This window comes from Scyliorhinus torazame, chromosome 30 (genome assembly GCF_047496885.1).
Source record: "Scyliorhinus torazame isolate Kashiwa2021f chromosome 30, sScyTor2.1, whole genome shotgun sequence".
Classification (NCBI taxonomy): domain Eukaryota; kingdom Metazoa; phylum Chordata; class Chondrichthyes; order Carcharhiniformes; family Scyliorhinidae; genus Scyliorhinus; species Scyliorhinus torazame.
The window spans coordinates 18,343,744-18,366,172 of record NC_092736.1 but is presented as its reverse complement, the minus strand read 5'-3'; positions in this window follow the sequence as shown (position 1 = coordinate 18,366,172).

Sequence of the window (22,429 nt, the reverse complement as noted above, 5' to 3'; positions counted from 1 at the left end):
GTTCTTCCTTACCCTGAAGTCTCTGTTGGATGATGTACCGTTCAAAGCTCTCATTCACCTCAATGCCGCAGTGGCTGTCGAATTTCAGCAGAACTGTCTTGAACTTTGTCTTGTCTTTGCCATCGGCAAACATAAGCGAGTTATAGATGTGGATGGCGTGATACCTCGCAGTCGACAGGAACAGCGCAATCTTTCTGACATCCGATGCTGCCTCGAGGTCGGAGGCCTCGACAGAAGGAACTTTTGTTTGAAGACTTTCCAGTTGGCGCCGAGGTTGTTGGAGATCTGGAGTTGCGAAGGAGGCTGGACCTTTTCCACGCCGCTGCATGGCTGCTTGCTGGTCGTTGCAGATGCACCCGAGGTAGGTTCGTTAGGATTAATAGGACTCTGGTACCATGATGTGTGAAGTAAGTTGGTTCAATGTTGACTGCAACTGGATGCAGTGAAACTAGAAACAGGCTTCTGACACAGGAGATGATCCAACACTGTTTTATCTTCCTGATTGCTGTACATAGTCTGCTGTGAGTTGACACTCTATCAATCTAACTGATAATCTCCTACTGGCTTGACCAGACTAACTCTCTACCTCATGGTGATAGTGCTCACTGGCTTGTGCACTCTTACTATCTCAGTAGCTGAGTCCTGTAGAGCGAGAACAGGGAGAGTCTTAATGCCCTGTGTGCTTTATAGTGGTGGTGTCCTGTCTGGTGATTGGTTGTTATGTGTCATGTGTGTTCATTGGTTATCCTGTGTGTCAATCACTGCCTGTCTGCATCTCATTATATACATGAGTGGATATTATGACATTAACAGCACGTCTTTCGGAACTTGTGGGAGGAAACCGGAGAATTTCCTACTCTCCATAATGGTGCCATGCTGTGAAAGCTTGCAGAACAGGTCTGCCTGATGTAAGACAAAGCACTGGGTGTATGCGAAGACTGCCAGTGTTCAAGACAACACAAAAGATATCGATCATCAGGACAGGAGGAGAGAAATGCCCTGCTCATCTCCTAAACCTGCCTCGGACAAGTCTTTCAATGACCCTAGTTGTCCACTAATCCCACGGGAGCGGCTGGCCTATCTTATCCCGAACATATCTTCGCCCAACTGGCTGGCGATATATTATTCCAAAACGATTTGTGAATGATGCTGTCTGACGGAAGTGTTATATATTTTGCAGCTCAGAGCAAAGCCGAATTGAGTGAAACAGATTTTATTCACAACGCATTAAAATAGCTACCCCTTCCTGGCAGGTCTGGTCCCCAGCTCTTTCTGCAGCTTTGCCTCCTATCTGCAATGTCCACCAATCAGGAATATTGAGTATCAAGAATAAATCCGAGATTCACATAATCAAAAACAGAACAATTGACCACGACAGCGGTAAAAATGTACATGCAGAGTTTCACATCGGTCCTGTATCAGAGGCCCCAAGCAACAGTGCATCTTTCTGCAACTGGTAAGCGACCTGGATGAAAACTCACTGAAAACCTTGGTATCTGTGCTTCAAACCGTGAGCATCTCAAACTTCTGAGAGCCACGACGACGTGTACCAGCCAGCACCCAGGACGTAGTCCTTCAATTGAACCATCAGCCAGCACCAGCAGTATCTTTGCACCCCCTCCCTCTCCGCTGCCACCCCCACCCTCCGCCTCCCCCCCCCCCCACCCCCACCCCCACCCCCCCCACCCCCACCCCCACCCCCACCCCCCCACCCCTCCCCCTCCAGGACACCGGATCGGGAAAGAGCGTTGATGCTTCCCTGACTCACTGCTGTGCTGTTCCAGGATCTAGGGCTGGCAGCAGCCTCCATCCTAAACTCCAGAGGCAGGCCCAGGCATTGCTCAGGTCTGTCCTGACATCTATCAGCGCGCACGTTGTGAGAAACGTGGGGCGTCATTCTCCGCCGGCGGGAGTCTCCGTTTTGCCGGCGCCCGGGGGTTTCCCGACGGCGTGGGGCTGCCCCACAAAGGGAAACCCCATTGACCGGCCGGTGTAACGGAGCATCCCGCCGGCGGGTCGGGGCAGAAATGTGGCGGGGCGGGATGGAGAATTTCTCCCGTGTTTTCCAACCGGCATTGGGAGACTCTGGTGTGTTCGGGTCGGGGGGGGTTTGGGGTGCGGCTTGAGGGCAGAGGGGGCATGATGGGAGTTGGTCCTTCATTGGCACCCTATTTACGGGATGTAAATGAGGTTCACACTCAGCCTCTTGCCATTAAGGCTCAATTAAGGCCATTAAAGACCTTACGTTGGGCAATGCCTGGCTTCATCCCAAGGCACGGCCCTCCCCATCATAAAATTCCTTCCAGGTCGGGGTGGGCGGGATCTTGGATGGAATTCCATCCACCCCGCCACAAAATCCATGGGGAAGGGGGGGGGGGAGCCCCTAGTCACCACATTCCGGCGCCTGTTCGGGGAGGCTGGTACGGGAATTGAACCGTGCTGCTGGCCTGCTTTCAAAGCCAGCTCTTTAGCCCTGTGCTAAACCAGCCCCTAAGTGAGTGTGAGTGGGTGAGTAGATGGGTAGGTGAGTGAGTGAATGGATGGATGAGCGAGTGAGCACATGGGTGGGCGGGTGAGTGAGTGGGTGGGTGAATGGGCGAGAGAGTGAGCAAGCGGGTGGGGTGAGTGGGTGGGAATAGAGGGATCGTTCCCGGTGCTACAAGCTACCTCATAGCATTTTGGGTTTTTCTGGTTCCCGGTCCCTCGAGGCCGCTCTTAGCCACATGTCCTGCACTGAGGAGCTCCGACGAGCAGAGATATGACACCCAATCTCTTGAGCACCCAACAAAACCCCCCGACCCTCTCCCAATGCCCCAGCTCACCTATAAGGGGGTCCTTGAGACCCCGCACCCCATCACATGCCAGCAGGGAACCTCCCGGGTCCGATAATACTTGGTCTAACTCAAGAGATTTGCCAGCGTAACTGAACTCAGTCTCACAACCGACCACCCAACTCCTCACCATTAAATTAACCCCGAGCCAACCCAATTTACCATGACCCACCTCTTCCCCCAACAACACCCCTGACCTGACCCGAATACTAACTCACTCACCCATTTGATCACTCACTCGCTCACCCACCCAGCCTACCCACCCACCCACTTGCTCACTCTCTCGCCCATTCACCCGCCCACTCACTCACCCGCCTACCCACGTATTCACTCGCTCATCCATCCACTCACCACTCACTCACACACCCGCTCACCCACCGACTCATTCCCTCCCTCACCCATTCATCCCAAGACCTGAAACCTTTAAAATCATACAACAGCTAATGTTGTGAATGGGGGGGGGGGGGCAGAGGGTGGGGGGCGGGGGGGCGGGGAGGTGTTTTCTCCGTCCATCTACTTCCACGCTCGCCACTGGGATGGCTGCACTGCTGGAGCAGCCAGAGTCGGAATTCCCAGCTGAAATGTCGCAGGAACCTTGGCTGCAGCGTCATTGCGTGCAACATCGACGCTGATCGGAAGATCTGAGCTTATGTTGGAGAGGGGAATGTTGGGGTCAATTGCATCAAGGTAGCTGGTTTGCATCAGCAGAGCGCATCAGAGTGACATAAGGGAACAGAACCTGGGGCGAGATTCTCCGACCCCCCGACGGGTCGAAGAATCGCCGGGGGCTGGCGTGAATCCGGCCCCCGCCGGTTGCCGAATTCTCCGGCACCGGATATTCGGCAGGGGCGGGAATCGCGCCGCGCCGGTTGGCGCCCCCCCCCCCCCCCGCGATTCTCTGGCCCGGATGGGCCGAAGTCCCGCTTCTAAAATGCCTGTCCCGCCGGCGTAGATTAAACCACCTACCTTACCGGCGGGACAAGGCGGCGCGGGCGGGGTCCGGGGTCTTGGGGGGGGGGCGCGGGGCAATCTGGCCCCGGTGGGTGCCCCCACGGTGGTCTGGCCCACGATCGGAGCCCACCGATCCACGGGCGGGCCTGTGCCGTGGGGGCACTCTTTCCCTTCTGCCTCCGCCACGGTCTCCACCATGGCTGCGGCGGAAGAGACTCCCTCCATTGCGCATGCGCGGGAATGCCGTCAGCGGCCGCTAACAATCCCGCGCATGCGCCACCCAGAGATGTCATTTCCGCGCCAGCTGGCGGGGCACCAAAGGCCTTTTCCGCCAGCTGACGGGGCGGAAATCAGTCCGGCGCCGGCCTAGCCCCTTAAGGTTGGGGCTCGGCCCCCCAAGATGCGGAGCATTCCGCACCTTTGGGGCGGCGCGATGCCCGACTGATTTGCGCCGTTTTGGGCGCCAGTCGGCGGACATCGGGCCGATACCGGAGAATTTCGCCACTGATGTGGGCTTCGAGGAACCCTTTGAGAAAGTAGAAATCACATTGAATTGTAACTTGGGTGTGAACATATTTGAAACCGTAACTCAGAAGTTTGACGAAAGTAGCAGCGTTCATTTTGTCCACTGAAAATATTCCCACAATGATTTTAACACTGCCAAACAAGAAAAAGAAAGGATGGTGTACTCAGATTGTCTGTGTCATGATATGCAGACAGGCAACTAATGAACACAGAGAACAGGACATGACCAATGAGCAGGCAGGATACTCAGGGGTGGTATCACACTCCGCCTCTTTCCACTGATGAACATCTCCAGAGTGAGTCAGGGTGTATGTACAGTATCACACCTCCAGCACGTGGCTAAGAGCTAGTCTGGTTCAGTCAGACAGAGTAACTACACTTAGGTTAGGAGAGAGTTGAACCCATAGAGAACTGTGCTAACTGTGCTACTGGTTCAATAAATCAGATTGAACTAACTTCAAGGTCTGGAGTATCTTTTGGTTAAAGCTGCATCCAGTTGCAGCCTGTGTTACCCCAGTGTACATAACATGACAGTCTGCTCTCTAAATCCGAGGGCAATCATTTTAACATTGTGTAGACTAAATGTTACAGGAGGCACTCACCTTTAGTACTTTGAACTGCCAGTAAAAGATAAGCCCCTGGCTACAATTGTCAAGTGATTGTACAAATGATTTGTTAACCGTAGAGTGTCTGTCAGATCAATAAAGAGCTGTTCCCAACAGATTGCGGAGGAATCTTAAACACCATAAAAACTCACAATATTAAGGCACAGTTGCAAAAGTTGATACCCTCAAGGGGGAGATGGGGCAAACAGGAAAACAAAAGGAATACTCAATGTTTCAGCTATAGTCTTTCAAGAACAACAAAAGTGCCCTTCTGCTTGTTGACTATGGTCCGTTTCATTACCCATAATGTTTCCATAGAATCTATAGAATCCCTACAGAGCAGAAGGAGGCCATTTGGCCCATTGCGTCCTCACTGACCCTCCGAAAGTTATATAAATGTGGTCACACCCAAGGTGCAGGCAGAGAAATGGGCAGGCAGTCAGTCAGTGCAGGAATCCCCTGTGATTGTCCCCCTCTCGAACAGGTATACCCCTTTGGATACTGTCGGGGGGGATAGCTTATCAGGGGAAAAGAGCAGCAGCCAGAGCAGTGGCACCACGGCTGGCTCTGATGTTCAGAAGGGAGGGTCAAAGCGCAGAAGAGCAATAGTAATAGGGGACTCTATAGACAGGGGCACAGATAGGCCCTTCTGTGGACGTGAAAGGGACTCCAGGATGGTATGTTGCCTCCCTGGTGCCAGGGTCCAGGATGTCTCCGAACGGGTAGAGGGCATCCTGAATGTGGGGGGGGGGGCAAACAGGCAGAGGTTGTTGTACATATTGGTACTAACGACATAGGCAGGAAGGGGCATGAGGTCCTGCAGCAGGAGTTCAGGGAGCTAGGCAGAAAGTTAAAAGACAGGACTTCTAGGGTTGTAATCTCAGGATTACGCCCTGTGCCATGTGCCAGTGAGGCTAGAAATAGGAATATAGAGCAGCTAAACACGTGGCTAAACAGCTGGTGTAGGAGGGAGGGTTTCCGTTATCTGGACCACTGGGAGCTCTTCCGGGGCAGGTGTGACCTATATAAGAAGGACGGGTTGCATCTAAACTGGAGAGGCATAAATATCCTGGCCGCGAGTTTGCTAGTGTCACACGGGAGGGTTTAAACTAGTATGGCAGGGGGGTGGGCACGGGAGTAATAGGTCAGAAGGTGAGAGCATTGAGGGAGAACTAGGGAATAGGGACAGTGTGGCTCTGAGGCAGAGCAGACAGGGAGACGTTGCTGAATATATTATAAATCTAGATGATGGGACTGGGGGCATTCTGGCTAAGTTTGCCGATGTTACAAAGATAGGTGGAGGGCAGGTAGTATTGAGGAGATTTAGACAGTTTAGGAGAATGGTCCAAGAAATGGCTGATGAAATTCAACGTGGGCAAGTGCGAGGTCTTGCACTTTGGAAAAAAGAATAGAGGCATGGGGCGAGATTCTCCGACCCCCCGACGGGTCGGAGAATCGCCGGGGGCTGGCGTGAATCCCACCCCCGCCGGTTGCCGAATTCTCCACCACCGGATATTCGGCGGGGGCGGGAATCACGCCGCGCCGGTTGGCGGGCCCCCCCCCCCCGCGATTCTCCGGCCGGATGGGCCGAAGTCCCGCCGCTAAAATGCCTGTCCCGCCGGTGTAGATTAAACCACCTACCTTACCGGCGGGACAAGGCGGCGCGGGCGAGCTCCGGGGTCCTGGCGGGGGCGCGGGGCAATCTGGCGGGGCACCAAAGGCCTTTTCCGCCAGCTGGCGGGGCGGAAATTCGTCCGGCGCGGGCCTAGCCCCTTAAGGTTGGGGCTCGGCCCCCAAAGATGCGGAGCATTCCGCACCTTTGGGGCGGCGCGATGCCTGACTGATTTGCGCCATTTTGGGCGCCAGTCGGCGGACATCGCGCCTTTTCCGGAGAATTTCGCCCATGGACTATTTTCTAAACGGTGACAAAATTCATAATGCTGAAGTGCAAAGGGTCTTGGGAGTCCTAGTCCAGGATTCTCTAAAGGTAAACTTGCAGGTTGAGTCCATAATTAAGAAAGCAAATACAATGTTGTCATTTATCTCAAGAGGCTTGGAATATAAAAGCAGGGGTGTACTTCTGAAGCTTTATAAAGCATTAGTTAGGCCCCATTTAGAATACTGTGAGCAATTTTGGGCCCCACACCTCAGGAAGGACATACTGGCACTGGAGCGGGTCCAGCGGAGATTCACACGGATGATCCCAGAAATGGTAGGCCTAACATACGATGAACGTCTGAGGATCCTGGGATTATATTCATTGGAGTTTAGGAGGTTGAGGGGAGATCTAATAGAAACTTACAAGATAATGAATGGCTTAGATAGGGTGGACGTAGGGAAGTTGTTTCCATTAGCTGGGGAGACTAGGACCCGGGGGGGCACAGCCTTAGAATAAAAGGGAGTCACTTTAGAACAGAGATGAGGAGAAATTTCTTCAGCCAGAGAGTGGTGGGTCTGTGGAATTCATTGCCATAGAGGGCGATGGAGGCCGGGACGTTGAGTGTCTTTAAAACAGAAGTTGCTAAATTCTTGATTTCTCGAGGAATTAAGGGTTATGGCGAGAGAGTGGGTAAATGGAGTTGAAATCAGCCATGATTGAATGGTGGAGTGGACTCGATGGGCCGAATGGCCTTACTTCCGCTCCTATGTCTTATGGTCTTATGGAAAAGGCACCTTACCAGTCCCCTGCCCTATCTCCATAACCCTACTCAACCTGCACATCATTGGACTTCTCTTTTCACCCTACTTTTTCATCTTTGGACCTTTAAGCCCCAATTATCCCAGAATTCAAAGCCTCTTTGTGGAGCGATTTCCAATACTCATTACGCAAAAATGAGAATTTCCAATTTTGCCTCTTCTGCACGAGAAAATCATTTCTCCACAGGTACTCTATCAATCCTCAATACCTCAGCAATATCCCCATCTCCACATTGGGCTAAATCGCTGGCTTTGAAAGCAGACCAAGGCAGGCCAGCAGCACGGTTCAATTCCCGTAGCTTCCCCGAACAGGCACCGGAATGTGGCGACTAGGGGCTTTTCACAGTAACTTCATTGAAGCCTACTTGTGACAATAAGCGATTTTCATTTCATTTCATTCAAGGGCATGTGATCATCATCAATACCATTCAGAATAGAACTGAGGTTCCTGGTCCACTTCCTTCAATCCCTTCTTTAGGCCACAGTTACTAACACCGTAACACGGAGGTGCTATGGTGGATAGTGTCCCTGCCTCAGAAGCTCCAGGTTTAGGTCCCACCCTTGGATCAGATGACCAAGGAAGGAGGGTTCATAATATGGCCAATAAGTACATAAGGACTAGGAGCAGGAGTGGGCCACCTGGCACCTCGAGCCTGCTCGATCATTCAATAAGATCAGGGCTGATCTTTTTGTGGACTCAGCTCCACTTACCCGCCCCCTCACCACGGGCGTCATTCTCCGCCGGCGGGAGTCTCCGTTTTGCCGGCGCCCGGGGGTTTCCCGACGGCGTGGGGCTGCCCCACAATGGGAAACCCCATTGACCGGCCGGTGTTACGGAGACTCCCGCCGGCCGGTCGGGGCAGAAATGTGGCGGGGCGGGGAGGAGAATTTCGCCCCATAACCCTTAATTCCTTTACTATTCAAAAATCTATCTACCTTCGCCTTAAAAACATTCAACGAGGTAGCCCAACTGTTTCACTGGGCAGGGAATTCCACAGATTCACAACCCTTTGGCTGAAGACGTTCTTCCTCAACTCAGACCTAAATCTGCTCCCCCTATTTTGAGGCTATGCCCCCGAGTTCTAGTTTCACCCGCCAGTGGAAACAACCTCCCTGCTTCTATCTTATCTAATCTCTTCATAATTTTATATGTTTCTATAAGATCCCCCTCATTCACCTAAATTCCAATGAGTACAGTCCCAATCTGCTCAGTCTCTCCTTATGATGAGCCAATCCTAGGACAGCACGGTGGCGCAGTGGGTTAGCACCACTGCCTCATGGCGCCAAGGGCCCGGGTTCGATCCCGGCCCCGGGTCACTGTCCGTGTGGAGTTTGCTCATTCTCCCCGTGTTTGCCTGGGTCTCGCCCCCACAACCCCAAGATGTGCAGGGTAGGTGGATTGGCCACGCTAAATTGCCCTTTAATTGGAAAAAATGAATTGGGTACTCTAAATTTATAAAGAGAAAAAAAAAAATGATGAGCCAATCCTCTCAACTCCGGAATCAACCGAGTAAATCTCCTCTGCATCCCCTCCAGTGCCAGTACATCCTTTCTCAAGTAAGGACAGCAAAACTGTACACAGTACTCCAGGTGTGTCCTCACCAGCACCCTACACAACTGCAGCATAACCTCCCTGTTTTTAAACTCCATCCCTCTAGCCATGAAGGGCAAAATTCCATTTGCCTCCTTAATCACCTGCAAACCAACTATTTGCGATTCTTATCAACTTGCAAGTTCCTTCCGACACACACCAGTTGCAGGCAGTAAGAGCGGGAAGAGACTCCTGGTCATATACGAACATGGAGAGTAAGTTGGAACCTCCACCATCACTGGCCGTAGCCCCAGACTACAACATGCATGTAAAAGTGCCTGTTGCCACGGCAACCCGGACCCCACTGATGAACTGAAACACACCACTACCACGGGTCACTTTGCTAACAATCCTTTCGTGCTTGAGTACAGGTGCACGGAAGTCTTTAAGATATCACAGGCATATTTTTAAACTAACAGTTCCTGACACATTATGAGAACTCGGGCAATTTTGCTGATAAGAATGCCTGAATGCTTAGGCCGAATAATAAGTAATAAGTTTATCTTGCACTACTGGGTGAGATAAGTTTATTTCTTAAACCGCATACAGGTTGTTTGGGGTTATACAGCATTCCGTTTGGTCGTGTGCTCCAGGTGCTCACCACACGCTGGATAAAGAGGTTCTGCCGCCTCAACATCTCACGAGGGAATAAATGGACTTCCAAACGGGCGAACTATTCACTGCAGGCGCATTATTTCAGCACATGTTTGAGAGTTAAACATTGCTACATATTCCGAAGTATTCCGGGCTGAATGTAGTGTTACGATAGGGAAACCTGATGGGGTTGATTGCAACGCCCTGTTAGGAAGCTTGATGGACCTTAGACATTTATGAAGCATTCTCCACAGGCTGAGCAGCAGATAACAATCAGACGTTACGAACCCAATAAAAGCAATACATTCTCGAGGCTCACGAGCGAAGCAGTTTTGTCGACCATGGTGTATTCTGCAATCTAAATGGTCAATTGCATAGTGGAGTGATACGCGAGGATAGCACTGTGCATTAAGCTGGAGGGTTTGTAACCTTCGTGGGGGCAGTGTCACAGAGGAAGCTTTGTGCTACTGGAGGGTGAACTCAATTCAAAGAATATCGAAGGTATTCGAATCCGCTCATCAGCTTCATAGAATCATAGAATTTACAGTGCAGAAGAAGGCCGTTCAGCCCATCGAGTCTGCACCGGCCCTTGGAAAGAGCATCCCGCCTAAACCCAGGCTTCCACCATATCCCTGTAACCCAGTAACCCGACGTAACCTTTTGGACACTAGCTAATTATTGAACTAAGTAAGCAAAGTCGCCGTAGTCTCAGATGACCATTGGCTGCTTTCCCCCGTAAGGGAGGAAGAGCTGGCGATTTAACCTGAGGATCACTGCACCTCAGGCGAGGTTGAGAAGCGGGGGCTTCAATGAATAACCTCAGCCGGTACGGGAATCGAACCCACGCTGCTGGCCTCGCTCTGCATCACGACGTAGCCGTCCAGCCAACTGAGCTAGACCGGTCCCCAATCGTGAACTGTACCGCACAGAAAGAGGCCATTTCAGCCTCTTCTGAAAGAGCGACCCAATTAGAACACTTTCCCTGCCCTTCCTCCATAGCCTACCCGCACCTCTACCTCCGCCCATCCCCATGAGCCGTTCGCAAAAGAATTGCGTGCGGCGGTGGCCTTCAGGGGCATTGGCAGAGGGTGGTCTCCCAGCCCATGAGATGTCAGAGCCTCCCACAGAATGTGGCAGATTTGAGCCCTACATCTCTTGGCAAATGTAGACGTGCTTGGCGCCATCTCTTGCTCATTCCAAACAGGAGACGTGTCTTTGGTATATCCTTACCGCCCTGCGACCTCCCCAGCCTCTGGGCCTTCCTGCGGCTTCCCTGGACCATGAACCTCAGATTGGGGTTCTTCTCCAAGCTGTGCTGTATGACGCTGGGTTCATCTTCTCCTCCTGAGTCTGAGCATTGCCATCAGGGAGGCAGCATTGACTCCAGCCTCCCCCTTCTTCCTGTGGTCAGATCGATCCGAGAGCTGGCCCCTCCAGCATTGTCGCATTCCCCTCCCACACTGTCTTAGACCCCCTCCCACATGGACATAGATCCACTCCCACACAGTCACAGGCTCGCTAATTCACGAGACTCAACTTTACCCTTTGAATGGTAAGAACGCGGAGTTTGCCGTTGACACAAGTGGCATGGATGCATTCCCGCCCAATGTTGAGCAGACGTTCAAATATTAGGGAGGCCATAAACGTGAGACAGTCACTAATAGGGCCAATGGCAAATTCTGGAGGAACTTACCTCGGACATTGGTGGTTAGGAGAAAAAAGCGAGGGGAGATGTGCAAAATATTTTTAAGATTCTTTCATGGGGCTGAATTTTTCCCGGTGTCCCCCCCACTTCCCCCCCCCCCCTTTCCTCTCCCCCAGGCAGCAGAGGTGGCCCTCCATCGGCTGGCGAGGGGATATTCTGGTCCCTCTGAACCAGGTTTCCCATCGTTTGAACCCCCACGCCACCAGGGAACACACAGCGGGGGTTTCCGTGGGTGGGACCGGAAGATTCCACTGGCAGGGACAGTTGGAAAATTCCAGCCAGAGGATGTGGCCTTGCCGGCAAGGCCAACAATTGTTTTGTATTCCAAATTCCCCCTGAATGAGTGGCCTGCCGCACCATTTCAGCGGACAGATAAGAGTCAACCACATTGCTTTTTGTATGAACGCACACTCACACTCTCTCACTTTTAAAAAAAAATTCTAATTGAGGAGCAATTTAGCATGGCCAATTCATCTACCCAACATGTCTTTGAGTTGTGGGGGTGAGATTCAAGCAGACACAGACAGTGGCCCAGGGCCAGAATCAAACCCGGTTCCTCGGCGCCGTGAGGCAGCAGTGCTAAACAGCAGTGCCACCGTGTGCCCGCCACGTGAAGACATCAGCGATTCCGAATCCGCAAGGTCACTTGTCAAAGATGCCGTAGGATTCTTCCGAGGAATTTTCGGAACTGACTTGCATTGCGATTTGGACACAATGATTTTTTCGGTGGTACGATGATCAGCTTTAATGCTCAATTTTTGATTTGCGGTCTGCCGGGAAACAAAAGGGTTGAATTGACGACAAATTCTACGACCTGTTTCACCGCCTGCGCTGTGCTAATTGTAAGAGCGACGGGAGGCACGCCGGGAAGACAAGCGTTTCAGATGCTGACGTTGTCAAAGTTATCGAATGCTTTGAAAATCCACTCTGGTTTCTCCAGAAGCAAAACACCCTGGGTTTTAATTTTCTCTGGTCACGCGCGGCTTAACACATTTGCATAGGTTGCCTTTGGGTATATTTTAATTCAGTCATTAACATGAATAAACAGGTCAACAACTACATTGGAGCAACAATTGTGATTGGCATTTTTCTATCTGCGAGCGATAATGGGATTGCAGCTTCCCAATTTGGTGAGGTCAGGCGAGATCATCTGCTGCACTTAGTTTGATGGCTGACCAAGCCAATTCTGAAAAGACAAAGTTTGGCATAGAAACATAGAAAATAGGAGCAGGAATGGGTTACTTGGTCCTTCAAATCTGCTTCACCGTTCTATATCATCATGGGTGGTCCTCTATCTCAACACTATACTCCAGCGTGCTCCCCACAGTCCTTGACACCTTTACTGTCGAGAAATCTATCTATTTCCTCCTTAAATATATCCAGTGATTGGGCCTCCACAGCTTTCTGTGGTAGAGAATTGCACAGCTTCTCCACCCGCTGAGTGAAGAGGTTTCTCCTCATCTTAGTCCTAAATGCCCTTCCCTGTGTTCTACGTCTGTGAACCCTAGTTCTTGACCCCCTACAGCCAAAGGAAACAACATCCCTGCATCCAGTCTGTCTAGCTCGGTCAGTATTTCATCGAAGAGATCCCGTCTCGTTCTTCTAAGTTCCACTCCAGGTGTGGTCTCACCAAGGTCCTGTACACTCACGGTTAAGCATCCTCTCTCCTGTACTCAAGTCCTCTTGCAATGAAGGCCAAACTACCATGTGTCTTCCTGACTGCTTGCTTCGCCTGCACGCTTGCTTTCAGCGACTGGTGAACAAGGACACCAAGGTCCCTTTGTTCATCTACATTTCCCAATCTATCCCCATTTGAATAATACTCTGCTGTTTCTCCGTCCAAAGTGGATAACGTCACATCCATAATCCAACAATTTTCTTGTCGGCAGACAAATTTCAGTTGTCCCTTTCCAGTGACCGGGACGATCTCTGCTGACACTTAGTTTTCAAGGTTGGCGTCAGCTCCGAACCTGGAGGCACGCGTTACGGTGCTGGCGGATTCCGCCCCGTACATGGTGTCGTCATTCGCGTCACCCATCAGCTGGAGTTTCCCCACTTCTCATGATTGATGTGAAAGGTTTACATGTTTCTTTTAACACCTGAAACCTTTTAGATCAGCATTTGGTCCGATCGATCAGTTTGTTGTTGACTGGTTAGTTGGAGAGCTGGGGCGGGATTCGCCGACCCCCCCGCTGGGTCGGAGAATCGCCGGGGGCTGGCGTGGTTCCCGCCCCCGCTGGTTGCCGAATTCTCCGGCACCGGATATTTGACGGGGGTGAGAATCGCGCCGTGCCGGTCGGCAGGCCCCCCCCCCCCCCGGCGATTCTCCGTCCCGCAATGGGCCGAAGTCCCGCTGCTGGAATGCCTGTCCCACCGGCGAGAATCAAACCACCTCTCTTACTGGCGGGACCAGGCGGCACGGGCGGGCTCCGGGGTCCTGGGGGGGGGGGGGCCGCGGGGCGGTCTGGCCCCGGGGAGTGCCCCCATGGTGGCCTGGCCCGCGACCGGGGCCCACCGATCCTCGGGTCGGCCTGTGCCGTGGGGGCACTGTTTTCCCTCCGCCTCAGCCACAGCCTTCACCATGGCCGACACGGAAGAGACACCCCCCCCCGGGCGCATGCGCGGGGATTACATCAGCAGCCGCTGACGCTCCCGCGCATGCGCGGACTTCCGACAGCCAGCGAAGTCCTTTCGGCCCCGGCTGGCGTGGCGCCAAAGGCCTTTCCCGCCAGCCGGCGGCGCGCCAACCACTCCGACGCGGGCCTAGCCCCTCAAGATGACGCCAGAGTGGTTCCGGCCACTCCATCCCGCCGGGACCCCCCCGCCCCGCCCGGTAGGGAAGAATCCCGGTCCTGGTTTGTGACACCAACAGCGCGGGATCAATTCCCGTACCGGGTGAGGTTATTCATGAAGGCTTCTTGACCTTGCCCCTCGCCTGAGGTGTGGTGATCCTCAGGTTAAATCACAATCAATCAACTCTCCCCACCCTCACAGGGGAAAGCAGCCGATGGTCATCTATGACTATGGTGCCTTTACTTACTGTTGATCCATTTCCTGCAAGAGAGGATCTAACCATCGCCCCTTGACATTCAACGGCATTACCATCTCTGAATCCCCCACAGTCAATATCCGGGGGTTCCCAATAATCAGAAACTGAACAGGACTAGCGACATTAATACTGTGGCTACCAGGGCAGGTCAAAGGATAGGAATCGTATGGTGAGTAACTCATCTCCTGTCCCCACAAAGCATGTCCACCATCTACAAGACACAAGTCAGGAGTGTGATGGAATAATCCACACTTGCCTGGATGAGTGCAGCTTCAACAACACTCACGAAGCTTGACACCATCCAGGACAAAGCAGCCCCGCTTGATTGCTCCCCCTTCCACAAACATTCAAACCCTCCACCATCGACGAACAGTGGCAGCCATGTGTACCATCTACAAGATGCACTGCAGTAACTCACCAATGTTCCTTAGTCAGCACCTTCCAAACTTACGACCACTGCCATCTAGGACAAGAGCAGCAGATACCTGGGAACCCCACCACCTGGAGGTTCCCCTCCAAGTCACTCAACACCCTGACTTGAAAATATATCGGCCGTTCCGTCACTGTCACTGGGACAAAATTCTGTAACTCCCTCCCTAACAGCGCTTTGTGTGTTTCCCTACACCTGAAGGATTGCAGTGGTTCAAGTGGTTTAGGGCAGCACAGTAGCATTGTGGAAAGCACAATTGCTTCACAGCTCCAGGGTCCCAGGTTTGATTCTGGCTTGGGTCACTGTCTGTGCGGAGTCTGCACATCCTCCCCGTGTGTACGTGGGTTTCCTCCGGGTGCTCCGGTTTCCTCCCACAGTCCAAAGATGTGCAGGTTAGGTGGATTGGCCATGACAAAAATTGCCCCATAGTGTCCAAAGATGTGCAGGTTAGGTGGATTGGCCATGCTAAATTGCCCTTAGTGTCCAAAATTGCTCTTAGTGTTGGGTGGGGTTATGGGGATAGGCTGGAGGTGTGGACCTTGGGTAGGGTGTTCTTTCCAAGAGCCGGTGCAGACTCGATGGGCCGAATGGCCTCCTTCTGCACTATAAATGCTATGAAAAAAGAAGGCAATTCACCACCACCTTCTGAAGGGCAACCAAGGATGGGCAATAAATGCTGTCCTAACCAGCGGCACCCACATCCCGTAAATGTGTAAAAAAAAAACTTTCTTGCTGAGCGGCCAAAGTTGGTGGCTGCCTTTTCAAGGCGTGCATTGAGCTCATGTTCAAGGGGCAGTCCAACGTGTCCCGATCAGAGAACCTCGGTATGCTGATGATGCTGCACCAGTTGCCCATAAACCAGAGTTCCAAATGCTCGTGGATCATCTGTCCTATGTCTGGGGCACGTATGCCTTCGCCACCTGTATCAAGAAAATCTAACTGGTGGGACAAGATGATGTATGTCTCCTCTGCCTTTGCCCAGACTCAACAACACACTGCGGGAAACAGGCAGCAAACTCTGCTACCTTGGATCGACAGTGACAGACATTGAGATAAATCAGATGGAAAACATGTTAAGCATTATGTTACACAAAGGTAATCAGAAGTTTAATCCAACAAGAGGCCCAGGCCAGGGAATCTTTACACTTGCGCTCTAGCCCAATCTTAATTCTCTATCATCACACTCACTGAAAGCACTGAATTTACCCTTGGGTCACCGGCTGAAATTGGGCTTTATGTACTGATGGGATCGATTTGGAGTAGATGTTTTCATGGATGGGATTTGGGGGTGGGGGAGCAGGCCGACTGCGGGTTGGGGGGGGGGGGTGGTATGGGACCCACCACTGGGAGAGGGGTCACCAATTCTGGAGACTCTACATTATTACCCTTTGAAAGGTAAGAACGTGGAGTTTGCTGCCACGGGTAATAGTTGGCGCACGTGGCATAGACGCATTTAAAGGGAAGCTGGAGAAACAAGCTGGATAGGGGGAAAGAACAAAAGTCAGAGGATAGGGGGTGGAAGGTAACGCATGTGGAGGCGAGGTACCTGCACCTGTGCTGTGGAATAGATGCAAATCGACGTAAAGAAAAACAGTGATGGAGCCCTGACCATGATGAGCTCCACTATGCTCCTTGTGCCCAACCTAACAGGCCTGCTCCCTGGATTTCGTTCTCGCTGTGGCCTTGTCCATCCTCTCTAGATGACATTCTCTGGCCCTTCATCACATGCATGGGCCCTTTATTTTCCCAATACTGGTTTGATCTTCATCCCACTGTGACGCCATTCATCAATCGTTCTTCCAATCACTTGGCTCCTATCTTTTTGAACCTCATCAAACAAAGCCCCTCGAATTCCCAACTCCTTCCCCATTACCTGCAACCTGATCGTGTTGTCAGATCCTACCCATCTTTGGTCTTCTCTCCTTATTATAAGGTGCGGAGAGGAGTCCACATTGAGCTGAACAGGTTGAGTCAAAGAGAAAAGGTTTAATGCAACAGAACAAGAGTTCAGAGCAGTTACTCTACTCCAGGGGATAGTTCATAGTTCATGGCCCTCTGGTTTTATGCTGCATGTAGGAGGTAAATAATCTTTATTGTCACAAGTAGGCTTACATTAACCCTGCAATGAAGTTACTGTGAAAAGCCCCTAGTCGCCACTTTCCGGCGCCTGCTCGGGTACACAGAGGGAAAATTCAGAATTCTCAGCCGGTACGGGAATTGAACCCGCGCTGCTGGCCTTGTTCTGCATCACAAACCAGCGGCCTAGCCCACTGAGATAAGGGGGTGCCCTGCTCCTCAATGGGGGAGTGTGTATTCCCCATTTGGGAATATCAGTTCCCCAGTCTCATAAGCGTCCAATGGCCAGCTTAAGGTTTCATTCGTGTCCCGTGGCCTGCTCAACGGCAGCTTGGGACACTCCCCTTGGCTTTCATCGCTCCTGTTTGCGTTCATCCTGTCCTCGCTTCTGGGAGTTACTCCGAGACGTCCTTTCGTGCGTTTTGGTCACGCTATCATTGCTGGGGCAAAAAGAACGGCGAACCTCTTGACTAACAGCACCGTGAGAGCCCCTTCACGAAACAGGCTGCTGAAGGAGGCCTACCTTCTCAAAATCAAATAGATCAACACATCCCAAGAATGGATCTGAAAAATACAGAAATATAAGTTGCCCCCCATGCTCATTGTTATGGGTCAGGGTTTAGAGAATCCCAAAGTGTATCATGGAGTTCACCTGACCCACAACTTTTAATAGAACATAGAACATAGAACATTACAGCGCAGTAAAGGCCCTTCGGCCCTCGATGTTGCACCGACCTGTGAAACCACTCTAAAGCCCATCTACACTATTCCCTTATCGTCCATATGTCTATCCAATGACCATTTGAATGCCCTTAGTGTTGGCGAGTCCACTACTGTTGCAGGCAGGGCATTCCACACCCTTACTACTCTCTGAGTAAAGGACCTACCTCTGACATCTGTCTTATATCTATCTCCCCTCAACTTAAAGCTATGTCCCCTCGTGCTAGACATCACCATCCAAGGAAAAAGGCTCTCACTGTCCACCCTATCCAATCCTCTGATCGTCTTGTATGCCTCAATTAAGTCACCTCTTAACCTTCTTTTCTTTAACGAAAACAGCCTCAAGTCCCTCAGCCTTTCCTCATAAGATCTTCCCTCCATACCAGGCAACATTCTGGTAAATCTCCTCTTAGATTGTGGTATGGGGAGCACACGGCTCACTCTACAGGTATGGTACAGCATAAATGGACGAGTATTTTTTAAAGCAAAACAATGTTTATTCTGTGAACTCAAGTTAACCTTTCTAAAACAAAGTGAACATCTTAGCAACCAGTAAATCAAATCCACCCCCAAAGAATACAACACTAAGTAATCTGTAGCTGTTCTTTTAACATCCAAAAGACTTACCAAACCTTCAAACAGGAGCACATTAGGTTTACATTTAATACTGAGATCATTTATAATTCTGAATTCATCAAATGATCTATAGACAGTCTTTGGATGGCAGACTTCAGATGCAGCTCACTCAAAAACACAGACACACCCAAGCTTTTCTCAAAGTGAAACTAAAAAGCAGAAGTAGAGCTCAGCTCCACCCACACTCTGACATCCCTCCAGTAACATGAGCAGCTCCATTTCTCAAAGGTACATTTCTTAAACACCCATTTCTTAAAGGTACTCTCACATGACATCATGGGCTCCTCAGTTACGTGCCAGTACTGGTCAGTGAGTTATTTCTCATAACCTTCTGCCCCTAAATGCATTTATACCTCAATCTCTGTTGTAAGGCCAATCAATCCGACCCTCCATATTGCAATTCATACCATTGCCAGGGGACACTTATCACACACGTAATTCATTTTTACATGCAAAATATTTTCCTCTCTGGCAAACATTCAGCCCATAGAATTTATTTCAATATGAGACATAATTATGAGAAGTTGAGGCATTTAAGTTGCTTTGTGAAATACTGCAAGTATTAATATTTAATCTGAACACTGATACAATGAGCATTCCAAGCCTGTGTGACATTTTAGTTATCTGCATAAATTGTAAAGGCAATTATGTGATAACATTTTGTCGTGATTCTTTGCAGTGGTATAAAAGGGACGATAGCAAATTGGCCGCCCATATCGCGTCTCTTCCTCATATTTGACTGCAATGAAATCTTTGGGAGCTGTTGCTAAAAGTGTCCCCTGGCAATGGTATGAATTGCCGTGTTTTATTGAGGCCCACGCTATGGGCGGGTTTTCCGTCTGTTCTTATGGCAGCGGGCGCTGTTCACTATCGGCCGGCAGTGGGATGTTCCAGACCCTCCAATGTCCATGGCGCTCTGAGTGGTTCACCTGTCCCGCCGCTAGGGAACCCGCCGCGGTGGTCGGGGGGGGTCACCTTTGGCAGGGCCGGAAGATCACGGCGGTGGAAAGGAACGGAAAATCCGGAACAATATGCATACAAACAATGATGAATGGATTACATTAATAAAAAGGGCAGCATGGTAGCATAGTGGTTAGCACCGTTGCTTCACAGCTCCAGGGTCCCAGGTTCGATTCCCGGCTTGGGCCACTGTCTGTGCGGAGTCTGCACATCCTCCCCGTGTGTGCGTGGGTTTCCTCCGGGTGCTCCGGTTTCCTCCCACAGTCCAAAGATGTGCGGGTTAGGTGGATTGGCCGTGATAAATTGCCCCTTAGTGGCCAAAAAGGTAAAGTGAGGTTATGGGGATAGGGTGGAGGCATGGGCTTGAGTTGGGTGCTCTTTCCAAGGGCCGCTGCAGACTCGATGGGCCGAATGGCCTCCTTCTGCACTGTAAATTCTATAAACAATTGGCCCTTCAGGTTTATGTCATGTTGATAGTTCACTCAAACCCACCTGCTGCAAAATGTGACAATCGTTCGATTAATGACAAGTTTGATTGCACATCACCAAGTTGACATAGCTCTGTATCGAGTTCCATTTGTCTGCAGTTTGCTTAATCATCAAAAACAAGTTAGAAGCAGTGGCAATGAAAATGTCCTGTACTTTGGTCATTGTGCACCTTCAGCACTGTATCCTGCTGTGTCAGTGAGGTCCAATTCTCATTCAAGTTGGGGAGAAATGCCAGCGAGTTCACACATGATTACAGGATTCGGCTGCACCGTGTTCATTCGGACAGGCGGTGAGGCAGGTGGGATGGAGGGTTTTTTTCTGCTGGACTGACTAGTCTCACGACTTTGATTCCGATGGGCAGATGCCCTCGGAGTCGTGTAGCAGATTTCAAATGAATCACAGAATCAAAGGGTGTTTTGAAGATGGAAGATGGTGGGCGTGATTTAACTGGCATTGAACAGATTTCGGTGTTGAGCGTGTTTAGCCGGGTGCTCCCCGGCACTGGCAGTGCCGAGCACGACCCCGCTAGCAAACCGGACTCTGCTTCAGGAACGCCCTGCCCAGGCCGCACTTAGCGCCATTTACTGCTCCGCTCGCCCGTATGAAGAGATCGGGGCACCATTTTGATCTGGCGCCCTTGATCTCTAAACCCCTCCACTGCAGCCTCCAGACTTCCCTCAATGCCCAATTCACCTAATAGAGGGTTCTCGAGCCCCCCGAACCCCACCTCATAAGGGCAAGGCATCCCCGGGTCCGATCTCTAGCACGGGAAAAATACCACCCAGGCATTGCCAGCTTGGCACTCTGGCAGTGCCCCAACCAGGCTGGCAGGGTCACCTTGGCACCCTGACAGTGTAAGGGTGGCACCCAGGTGGCATTGCCATGGTGTCTAGGTGGCACTGCCAGGGTTCCAAGCTGGTAGTGTCAGTGTGCCCAGGTGGCATCGGGAGTGCCGGGGTACCACCCTGCCCAGAGCCCGGCCACCCAGAGGCCCCGAACGCTTGGGAGACACCACCCTGGGAGACCTCCCCCCCCCCCCCCCCCCCCCCCTAAGTGCCGGTACACCTGGTGCATGTTTGTTGAATCCAGTGCTAACCGGCGCTCGCTCGGGGCCGCCGAGAGATTAGATCCTGTGCCTTGGGTAAGACCGGCGAGTGGACATTAGAGTGAGCCTGGCTGCACACTCCAATATGCAAATTCAGGTCCTGACCATTGTGGGCGGGATCCAGATCGAGACGCCTTGAGCAATCCCATTGGATCCCGTGTTTTATTTTATATCTGAGATTATCTTACATTCACAGATTACCCTTTGGAAGGGTAAAATTAACAAAGCGAGAGTTGAGTCCAATGTATGCCACATCAACAAGCCAAACTTTTCCCTTTTTTGCGATTTTGACAAAAGTTAAATTTGTTTGCGCATGCATGCGCACAACCTCACAAAGGACAATTTAGATCCTTTGATCCTTGAATGAAAGGAAACATCAAAGTTAGTAATATAATAAATACGACTGCAAATGTAGCCGAGTGTGTGTCACTCGTAGTTGACAAGGTCAGATAGTAAGGGGGGATGAAACGATTAGGAAATGATCCCCAGGCTGCTATTCAAGAACAAGAAGGAAATAGAAAGCTTTGGGCATATTAAATATAGAATTATGGATGGTACGCCTCGCTCAGAGATTTTGAGATTGTCACATTCATTAAATTACTGACATATTCTGCACTGAAATCACTCAATGTTATTGGAGTTTCGACATCGGCCTACCCCTGGCATGTCTGAAGATTTTCTGTTTCTTGAAATAAAAGCTCTTCTCTCCGTAGGTGAGAGCGGGTCAGGTTTGGCTCTTTAGCCATAGTTTAGGTACATGTTGTGTTATGCTGCTTTGTGTAGCACAAGCTGCTTCCTTGATGTCTGCTTTGACAAAGGATGCTCCAGACTATGAAATGAGTTCAACGTGTTTATTGAACTATTAACACAGTTCTTAAATGAGTTCGACTCTCTGCTAATCTAACTGTAGTAACTCAGTCTATCTTTACCAGCCTGCTCTAAGCCACGTGCTGGGTGTGATGCTGCTGGTCAACCCTGATGTACTCTCTAGATGTCTGTCTGTGGAAAGAGGCAGAGCACGTGTGCCCTGTCCTTTTATATGGGTTGTGAAGTGCCCCCTTGTGGTAATGCCACCTCTGGGTGTCCTGATTACCCATTGGTTGTGTCCTGTTGTAATGACCCATTGGTTGCATGTTTGCATGTCATGACATCTCTGGTGCTCCCTCTAGTGAATGTTTCCTCTTGTGGGACAACCTAGGGGTCACTGTTTAAAAGAAAGGGATTCCCCATTTATAATGGATTCCCAGCTTGGGTCACCGTCTGTTCTCCCCGTGTCTGCGTGGGTTTCCACCGGGTGCTCCGGTTTCCTTCCACAGTCCAAAGATGTGCAGGTCGGGTGGATTGGCCATGTTAGATTCATAGATTTGATCATAGATTTTTTTTCCATAGATTTTATTGTGCAGAAGGAGGCCATTCGGCCCACCGAGTCGGCACCAGCCCTTGGAAAGAGCACCCTACTCAAGCC